The 10,174-nt window shown below is 42.0% G+C and overlaps 1 protein-coding gene across 2 annotated transcripts in view; it reads left to right on the forward strand.

Moving 5' to 3' along the window:
- Positions 1-2,593: 2,593 nt before the first annotated feature.
- TBC1D8 (TBC1 domain family member 8) overlaps positions 2,594-10,174 on the forward strand; it is a 72,273-nt gene continuing 64,692 nt past the window's right edge. The window contains exon 1 of one of the 2 annotated variants that reach the window (XM_021719225.1): positions 2,594-2,743. The gene's annotated coding sequence lies outside the window, so the exon portion shown is untranslated. The remainder of the gene's footprint in view (positions 2,744-10,174) is intronic. The other variant, XM_008071433.1, reaches the window with a different exon arrangement.

Raw genomic sequence — 10,174 nt, forward strand, 5'->3', positions numbered from 1 at the left:
CACAGCAGGTGGCCAGGAGCGGCCACTGCACTCCAGTCTGGGCGACAGAGTGAGACTCCAACTCAAAAAAAAAAAAGAAAATTATAAGGAAGAGAAAATATATTCAGTATTCATTAAATGGAAGTAGATCATCATAAAAGTCTTCATCCTCATTGTTGTCACGTTGACTGGGCTGAGGAGAGGGAGGAGGAGGGGTTGGTTTTGCTGTCTCATGGGTGGCAGAGGTGGAAGAAAATTCACGTATAAGTGGATCCTCGGAGTTCAAACTCATGTTGTTCAAGGTCATCTGTATATAAGCATGTACATACAAACATATATTCCTTGTCTCTGTCCACTGCGGGGTCTTGGGAGTATGGCATTAGCAATGAGCACACCCTCCTCCCACATACTGGCTTTTAAATACCATTCTTCAGTAAAGGAAACAGCTTCTTAGAGAAATGGCTGATTCCTGGGCTCTAGTAGTGAAAGTGCAAGATGAGGTTGGAATAGTTTGTTGTGCTAGAGAATAGGAAGAATGATGGGGACATGGCCTAGGGAGACAGCAGCCAGCTTGAAAGGGTACCCACTGGCCAACACTGGGACAATTTGAGCATTAGAATAAAAGTGATAGTAATGAATTATAACACATTGAATACAGTAGGAAAACAGGCCATACTGATATAAGCGAATACATGAAATACTTAATGAAGAATGAGAAATTTACATAATTTCAAAGTACTTCTTAGAATATTTGTTAATTATAGAGGAAAAAGAAATAACTTTATAGTGCAGAAGCCTGGCAACCCCTATTTTCATCAGGTGATCAAAGCAAACATTACCAGGAGTGGGACAAATCGAAATTGTCTGCTACCTAATATAATGTGACGAAAAGAATACAGCATCGCCCCTATGATTCTTGCCAAAAACTTATGATCTGAATCTAATCATAACAATAAAAATCAGACAAACCCAGACTTTGGGACATGTTACCAAAAAATCTGACCCATAATCTTTACAAGTGTCAGGATCATGAAAATCATAGAAGGACTTCTCTAAACTCACAAAGACCAATGAGACTTGACAACCAATGTGATTCTGAACTGGATCCATTGTAGAAAAGGACATTGTTGGGACATTTGACAACATTTAAATGGGAGCTGGTGGTTAGATGGTAGGCCTATGTCAAAATTAATGTTCTGAATTTGATATTTGGTTTTACTGTGGTTATATAGGAGGATGTCCTTGTTTGTATAAAATATATGCTATAGGGGCCAAGCTCGGTGGCTCAGTCTGTGATCCCGGCACTTTGGGAGCTTGAGATGAGTGAATTGCCTGAGCCTGCGGGTTCAAGACTAGCCCGGGTAACTTGGCAAGACCTCACCGCTACAGTAAATCAAAAATTAGTCAGGCGTGGTAGCATGCGCCTGTAGTTCCGGCTACTTGGAAGACTGAGGTGGAAGGATCACCGGAGCCCAGCAGGTCGATGCTGGGGTGGCCGTGAGCATGCCACTGCTCTCCAGCCTGGCTGACAGAGTGAGACTCCAACTCAAAAAAAAAAAAAATGCTATGATATCTGAGGATGGTGGGGTGTTAGGTCAGTAACCTTCTCTCTAGTGATGCAGCTTTTCTTTACATTTGAGGTTGTTCAAAAATGCAAAAATATGCATATTACTTGTTCAGACAACTGTGGCCTTTATGACTTAAGGATAATTTGTAAAGTAAGGAGAGGAGCCTCATCCTGTCAACCATCTTGATTCCTAGACAATAGAAGATTGGGATGCATTTTTGGTGTTTTTTTGTTTCTGTTTTAGTTTTTTGTGCCTGCCATTGATTCTTGATGCCACTCGTGATTGCAGAATGCTCATCCTTTACTCACATTGTGCACTCTTTGGTTGGTGAAGGGCTTTTATACGTTTTCTTGTTTGCTTCTTACAGTACCCTTCTGGAGTAGGCAGGGATGATTCGACCATACTGGAGAGGAGGATAATGATAAAATTATAATTACTATATAATTATTATTAATGATTATTATTACATAATTATAATTACATAGTACTTCTTATGGGCCTAGCACTAGTCTAAGTGCTTTGAATGTTGACTGTATTAACTCATTTAATTCTTACAGTTACCCTATGAAGTAGGTATACTATGATTATTTTATTTCATAAACAAGGAAACCAGGCCCAGAGAAGTTAAATAACTTGCCTAAGTCCACACAGCTTAGAAGTGGTGGAACAGGGTTCAAATCAGACACTCAGACTTCAGAGCCCCTGGTTATTTATGTATTGTATCATATTGCCTTAGCTAGGCTAGTGACTGGTCCAGGCCCTTGGTTCATTTACTCATGGATTCAGCAAATTGGTGTCGAGTGCCTGCAAATGCCAGGTCCTGCTTCAGAGGCTAGGAAAATGGATAAAGGCAGACGGAGCTCCTGGCCTCCTGGATCTTGGACTCTTATGTGGTGTGTCAAAGAAGTGGACATGAAACTTGCCTCTCCGCATGGAGTCCAGAAGTGACCCTGCCTCGCATGGACGAGGAGCGGGCAGCGGCATGCTGACGGGCCTGGCCAGGCCCTGTGCTCACAGGTGCACTCTCTCTTCTTTTGAAGGTCGCCTGGTGGGTGCCCTGGATGCAGTGTTGGATTCCAGTGCACGAGTCGCTCCGTTTCGAATTCTGCTTCAAGTTCCTGGGTCCCAGGTGTATTCTCCCATAGCATGTGGTGAGTTACTGAATGGATCAGACGTTTACTGGGCCATAGCCACTGGTGAGTTTTGTTCCAGTTGGAATATTCCAAACATTAAGGTCTAAGCATGCCGAGTATCTGCATGTCCGTGAAGCTTGAAGGTAACCCCTTTAGAACCTCACCTGCTTCTAGAAACTTCTCCCTCCCCTTCCCTCCTCTCCCCTCCCCTCCCCAGCCTTCTTTCCCTCCCTCCCTTTCTTCCTTTCCATCCATCAAAAAGCACATAAAGGCTGTAATCTTGGGCAGCAGAGCTTGGGCATGCCAGGCTTTTGAGTGGTGTGTTTCAGGGTGCTCATATTTTGTCGAGTATGAGTCGAGCCAATTTCTTCTTAATCTTATTTGTCACTTAACAAACGTGCTCCCAGTGTTACAATATTGGGATGGTGGGGATAGAGGCAAGTTCTGAGGGCTGTGCCTGGCTTAGGACGGCCTTCACCTCTTTATTCCACATTTGTGCTGAGGGGATGAATTGTTGGACAGCCGCTTGCTAAGGGAATGTAGCCGTTACTTGTTCGTCTTCTCCCTTGGAGGTTTCTGTTGCGCCTGCAGGCGTCACCTGGTGCTTTATCCATTCAGGTCCCTCTCAGGTGAGGAGTCGTCACTTCCTGAGAAACCCCTTCTCGTAAAAACCAAAGCCAAAACGTGTCTTTCTTTTACACAGATAATACATGTTCACCTTCCAGGTGCTAAAAAGTATATAAGAAAGAAGGAAAAAAAATCATCTGTAACCCTTTATCCAATGCTAATTTTCTGTCTTCAGATATTCATAGAAGTTTTCTAGTTTTGTGTTTTTTCTGAACACTTTCTTAGGTACCACAAATTTTCAGCATCACCTCATGTTTTCTATCAACTTGGATTTTTTTCCCCCTGGAAAAATACAGAAAGTACAAAGCAGAGAATTCTCACCCAGATCTCACCATCCAATACTAATCACTATTAGCCTCTCAGCATGTTTTATTTTTTAATTAAGATGAATCATTCTGTATTTGCGTAAAATGACAAAGATGATGCATGCTCAGTATAAATAAATCAATTAACACAGGAAAGTACAGATAATAAAATATCATTCCAAATCCCAGCCACCTCAAGTGACCTCTAGTTGCACAAGGTAAACATCATCTCAGGTAACTTTCTGGTGCATTTGGAGAGGTATAAGGATCGTTGGAAAGATGGCTAGAAGTACTTTCATAAAAATGTAACTTGTCTGTCAATGTTATTTTATAGCCAAAGTATTTGGTTTACTGGATTTCAATAGAAGGAAAGAAGTTGAAGTGAAATCAAGGAAATGTTAAATTTCGTATAAATGTTTCTTTAAAACAAGAGAGATTATTTTCTGAAAGGTTCATATAAGGTTAAGGGAAGATTTTTTTTTTAAAGCATTACAGGTTAGAATTGTGGCTTTTGAAGAACATTGTTTTAATTCTGATAATGTTCATTGGCTCCTACCCTCCAGGTCAAGGGTGCCAGCATTCTTATTCCCCTTCCTGCCTCTTAGTTTTCATTTTGAAGACTTTTTATAATAAGTTTTAGATTGTAGTTCCCATTGTGTCCTTTCATTGTTTAGTTCAGTTCTCATTTTAATTGACTTAATGTTTCTACTCAGATATGGCTTTCTCAATCTTGAATCTTGTGTTTTGGTTCATCTCTTAATTAGCTGGATTCTGCTGGGTGTGGTGGTTTATACCTGTAATCCCAGCACTTTGGGAGGTGGAGGCAAGAGGATTGCCTGAGCCCAGGGGTTTAAGACCAGTCTAGGATACTTGGCAAGATCTCTTCTTTACAGTAAATCAAAAAAGTTACCTGGTTGTGGTGGTGTGTGCCTATAGTTCTAGCTACTTTGAAGTCTGAGGTGGAAGGATCACCTGAGCTCAGCAAGTTGAGGCTGTGGTGGCCGTGAATGTGCCACCACACTCCAGTGTGGGTGACAGAGTGAGACTCCAACTCAAAAAAAAAAAAAATGTTGGCTGGATTCTTGGTTTGCTTTATTTTTTAACCTCAGAAATGTCTCATGAGTGTCCTATTCTCTGAATGTTTTTATGTTTGCAAATATTTACTGCTTGTTTTTGGACCTGAGTGACACTTTGGCTGGGTATGATAGTCCAAGGCCACACTAGAGCTTGGTGGCTATATATATGCCCAGGGTCTTCTGGTATTTGGTAGGATATTAAGAAGACCTCCTCTCTGGTCTGATTTTTTTTCCCCATTTGTGGGTAATGATTTTTTGTGTGCACACAACTCTGTCTTTATCATTGATGCTTTTAGTAACTTGATTAGAATCTGTTATTGCCATGAGAAGAGTGTGTAAAAATTTTTTGGAACAGGTTATACTCTTGCAGTCTGCAGATTGATTTCTTTAATTGGTTCAGGAGATTTCCTTCTATCATTCTGTGTCTATATTATGTATTTTGTTTGATGCATTCTACATTCAGTTTACTGACTTCTCCAGCGTTACTTCATGTCGTCATATAGGTGTTGTCTGCTGTTCATTTCTATTTCCTTTTCTCAGTCTTTTTCACCTATACTGTCCGTTCTCCTCATAACTCATTCTTCTGAGTTAACTCAGTTTTCAGCAATGAATTTTGTACCTCGATGCTTTTAACTTATCTACTAATTTTGTTGTCATGTTGTTTTGATCCTCAGTTCATTTTCTTCGGTTCCTGGCATCCCTTTAATCTATTGTTTCATCATCTTCTCCATGAACTCTTATCTTATTGAATTCATGTTCCCATTATATTGTGTTGGAGTGTGAATTTTTTTTTCTTCCTTGAGTGTTTCACTTTCTTCTAGGACGGAGTCTCTTCCTAAGAACTTTCTGTCCTCAGCTCATTTTCTTTTGCTTGCTGCATCGTTTTTCCTCCTCTTGCTCATGCTTGAGCTTCATTATACCAGTTGTGAGATTGACATCAACATAAGGTGCCTTTTTGACTTGTGCTATGGTAACACAGCAAAAGAGCAAAGAGGACTGGCATGCCACTAGACCAGATGTGGAAGATGAGGGAGTGGGATCTCCTTCCTTTTTCACATTTCTTGTGGATCTGGAGCTTCTGATATGATTATTTGGGCTTTTTTTTCTCCTCACCAGATTGGCTTCTGGGGAGCTGGCAGGATGGGGAGTTGCCCATATCTCTGCACTGTTCCTGAATCCACACCCTTGGAAACCATAGGCACGTGAGATTCTTACCAGCTTCACAGCATTCAACCCTGTGGCTGTAGCTCAATGTACTCATCCAGTTCGATACTTAATTGGTGCCAATATTTCACTGTTTCAAAAATTGAAGCAAACATTCATTCACTTACATTTTTAGGACACTTCTCAATCCCCAAAGTCCATTTATTTGAAATGTTTGGTGCCTGCCACGTATCAGACATGGGCTTGGTGTCAGACATTCTGCAGTGAGTGTGTGAGGGATGATGGTCTTTCCCCAGCCAACTTTACAGGGCCCAGAGGAATGTAGCGATGTGGAATGACAGGTGCAGGTAGGAAGAAGGCTGGCAAAGCCAGAGAGGAAAGGACGCTTGAAGAGCACATCATGAAGAACGGTTCTGTTATAGGGTCATGTGTTTATACTGCCTCTTATATATGTCACCAGATTGCCTCCCATGAAGTTTACACCAGCTTCCCTGGCTCTTTACCCCTTGGTGGTGTAGTAGTCTGAGCATACCTGACTCTTAGACCCTCTTTCTCTGGAGCCAGTATCTGCTTTCTTTAGATCCCACTGCCTAGATTTTTTCCTTGAGTTTGACCTAACCAGGTCTGCAGATGCATCACTTTCTTCTGTCATCTTGCCCACAGGAGGTCCCCTGAGTAAGAACTTGTTATTTTCAGTGCACTCTTCTTGTATTTAAAAAAAGAGAATTGTGAGTGTATTTCTGTCTTGGGTCTGTGGTATCAATTTAGATACTTAGGCCTCTTCTGGGAGTTACGTGGGCATCTTACACTGTGTTATTGACTCACCATAGTTAATATTTTATTGTGTCTCAAGCACTGACAAAGTGTCCCTGCCCAGGGTTTCAAGTCTCAGATGAAGCACAAACAAGAGCTGTAGGAAAGGCCTGGGCGGCACCAGGACGTGGGTAGGAACAGGAAGGGTGGCCTTCAAGAACGACTTATATCTTCACTTGATTTTGGCTGCTGACACGGTGGGACTGGGGCGACAGTAGAGCCTTTCAGGATGTTTCTTTTTTTTCTTTTTAAAGCAGTAATAGGTAGGTAATTTTACGGGTGAATTACATTATTATTTGGGGAAAGAGATCTGTGGATGACTATGGTTGGAAGGGATAAGTTGCTGCTACTATTGTTAACTTACATGGGCCAAAAAATCCAAAGACTTTATGAAGATTACTGGCTTCAGTGGATAAAGCCATGTTGCGAGCGAGTGGTTGCAAGTTGTTTGGGAGGTGACGGGCAGAGGAGCATGCCGTCTCACTCAGATTAGAACTGAGAAGGCCTCTCTCCTGACGTTGTCAGATGCTTCTTTTATCCTGGCACTCACTCGTCACTGCTGTCTTTTGACTTGTTTTATGCCTGTCTCCCTAGTGGAAAAAGTGTTCTCTGAGATTCATGCTTGCCAGTTGCTCTCCAGTGCCCAAGACAGAGCCTGGCATGTCGTCGGCGCTTAGTAAATTGCAGGGGAGTAGATAAACAGGGAAAATACATTACAGAAGGTGACAGGGTCTCCGCAATTAAGACTCCTATGCATCCAGACCTGGGAGTTGAGACATATGATTACAGATGAGATGCTGTGGACAGGGATATTCCAGGGAAGGGCATAGACCTGCTCATGTCCACTGAGCAGGAGAACTTGCAAAACAGGGATCCGTTTCTTTCTTTCTTGAAAATTAAAAAAAAAGTGTTGTAAGTAAAATATATATAACATAAAATTTGCCATAATCACCATTTTTAAGTGTACAGTTCAGTGGCATTAAGTACGTTCACAATATTGTGCAGTCATCACCACCATCCAGCTCCAGATTTTTTTGAATCTTCTCAGATTGAAACTCTGTACCCATTAAACACTAACTTTCCATTCCTCTCCCCACAGATCTCAGGCAACCCAGAGCTGGGACTGTGGTATCAATTTAGATACTTAGGCCCCACTTTCTGTCTCTGAACTGACTGCAATTCCAGCTCTCCCCTGTTAGTGGAATCACATAGTGTTTATCTTTTTATCTTTTTCGTGAGTGCCTTTATCACTTAGCGTAACATCTCCAAGGGTTCCTCACGTTGCAGCATGTGTCAGAATTTTCTTCTTTCTTCTGACTGATGAATATTCCATGTGTGTGCTTTCTTTTTTAAATCAGATCTCTAAATGATTGGGGTGTAAGTAGAAACAAGGACATGGTGGATGGAACCAGGAGAGCAGACTGTGAATGAATTCCTAGTCAAGTCGGAGGAGGGAAGAAAGAGAAGGCGGAGGAGAACAGGAGAGATTGGAGGGCCAGGGCTTCAGCCTGCGGGTAGGCTGGCTTCTGGCTGAGTTGATGCCTAAGCTATGAAGAGACCTTTGGGTCCCTGGAAGAATGAGGAGACTTCGTTGCCGTTTTTCTTTGTCTGATGGCCTTAGTCAGTCATGGCTGTGTCCTATACTTGAGAAGTCCAGGCCTTGCCAAGCTGCGAGTTAGCAATTCATGTTCCTACGTGAGATGTAGCTATTTCGTGTTTCTTTTGGTAGGTGGTTCTCAGGGATGCCTCTGTGTTATTGACACATACATTTTATTATTTACGGTAGATAGCCCTAAGCATTGAGTGAATTGTTGTTCTTGGTTAGTTTTCAGGAAGAAGAAGAAAAAAAACCCAGGTAAGAGCTGCAGGAATTTGAGTTACTTTCCTAGATCATCCCAATAATTGAATTTATAACGCAACAATTTGATTCCTTTTCCTATAGATTGAGGTGGACTGTCTGTTCTTGTTATTGGAAGAGGATTTCCTGATTGCCACGCTTCAAGGCAACAGGTGGTGTCCTCCCAAGAGTGTGGATGAGGGAGAGAGGACTTTTGAGAAACTTGTCAAACTTTTGTGCCAATAACTTTTTAATAATACTCATGTCTTTGCAGATCTGAGTTTGGACTTCAGACTGCTGAGTAGTTTGGTGGCTGTGTTTATGGCAGCATAAGTACAAAGTCTTCATATTGATAGCAAGGTCTGTACCAGGGTACTAAGTGAAATGAAAGGAGAGCAGGAAAAAAGGCAGATGCCACATTGTGGCAGGGGAGGGTCACGGGACCACCTTAATGGGCATCGTGCAGGGGTGGGCAAGCTGAGGATGGGGACATGCTCACCTGGGTAGGTGAGGGAATAACTGCATCTTAGGAAAGGGTATGTGTTTAGGTTGAAACAGCTTAATGATTTAAAATGGAAAATGAAAAAAAAATATTTTGAAATGTCAGAGATCATTAGAGAAAACTGATATTTTTACAAATCAAAACGTGATGTATGTTTTTAAAAATTGAGATGGGGAGTTCGGCTTTCCAGTGCAAAAAATACGTTCCCACACTTGCCTCATTTGTTCCTCTCAGCAGTGTGTTAGAAGGTATAATTATCTGATTTGGGAGAGGGAAGAAGCAAGGGACTTGCCAGGGCCACATCTGACATCAGGGGTGCTATGTGGGTGGGTGGGTCAGGCGCAGGCCTTGACAGAATGTTCTTTCCGTGCGTTCTCTCTGATGCACACTCTCTTATCCTTGCCCTTGACCATGGCTGGCGTCTTGGTTTCTTGTGTTCTGTATCACTGTTTGCTTTGTCTTTGGAGAAAGGGTTTTATGAAGGGAGGAAATGTTCCAGGGTGGATCAGATTAGCATCTTCATGAACTTTGTACCAAGGTAGCAAAGGAAGTGCCAACCAGATCTTTTTTACCAAGAACAGAACTGGGTGCTTCAAGGAAAGGCCGGGAGGCAACCCAGTTGGCACTCTTTCTGGGAATGCGCCCGCTCAGAGGTCAGGCAGTGTGAGCCATCCTGCTTGTTTATGGTTGCTCTGCATTTCCTTAGAACAACACAGGTCGGAATTTTCCATGTGGGGCTTACCCTTGAACACAGCTGAGAGGTGCTGTGGCTGTTTCTTTTCTATCACAGAGTTACTATCACCAGGCTCTTACTGTTTTAAATAAAGTAATTTTTTGGGTGCTCAGTTATACTCACCAAAGGTGTTCTACCATTAGGAATGCTGTCACTTAAAAAATAGGGTTATGCTAAGTCTAACTTTTTGATCTAGTTAATTTTGAGGTCAAAAGTGATGTTAAAAGCTAACTTGTACATAGAGTGGGACTTGTTTAACATAGGATACCATTTGGAGGGGGTCTTAGCAGTTGTTGTGTAGTTTAATTCCCTTTCATTTAGTGGATAAGAAGTCTTTGACTGAGGCATGTGGGCATCAAAAGAAGATGATTTTGGTGAATGACTTTTTTTTTTTTTTTGAGTTGGAGTCTCACTCTGTCACCCAGACTGGAGTGCAG

Source organism: Carlito syrichta, unplaced genomic scaffold (genome assembly GCF_000164805.1).
Source record: "Carlito syrichta isolate Samal-C Ts95f unplaced genomic scaffold, Tarsius_syrichta-2.0.1 Scaffold314328, whole genome shotgun sequence".
Classification (NCBI taxonomy): Eukaryota; Metazoa; Chordata; class Mammalia; order Primates; family Tarsiidae; genus Carlito; species Carlito syrichta.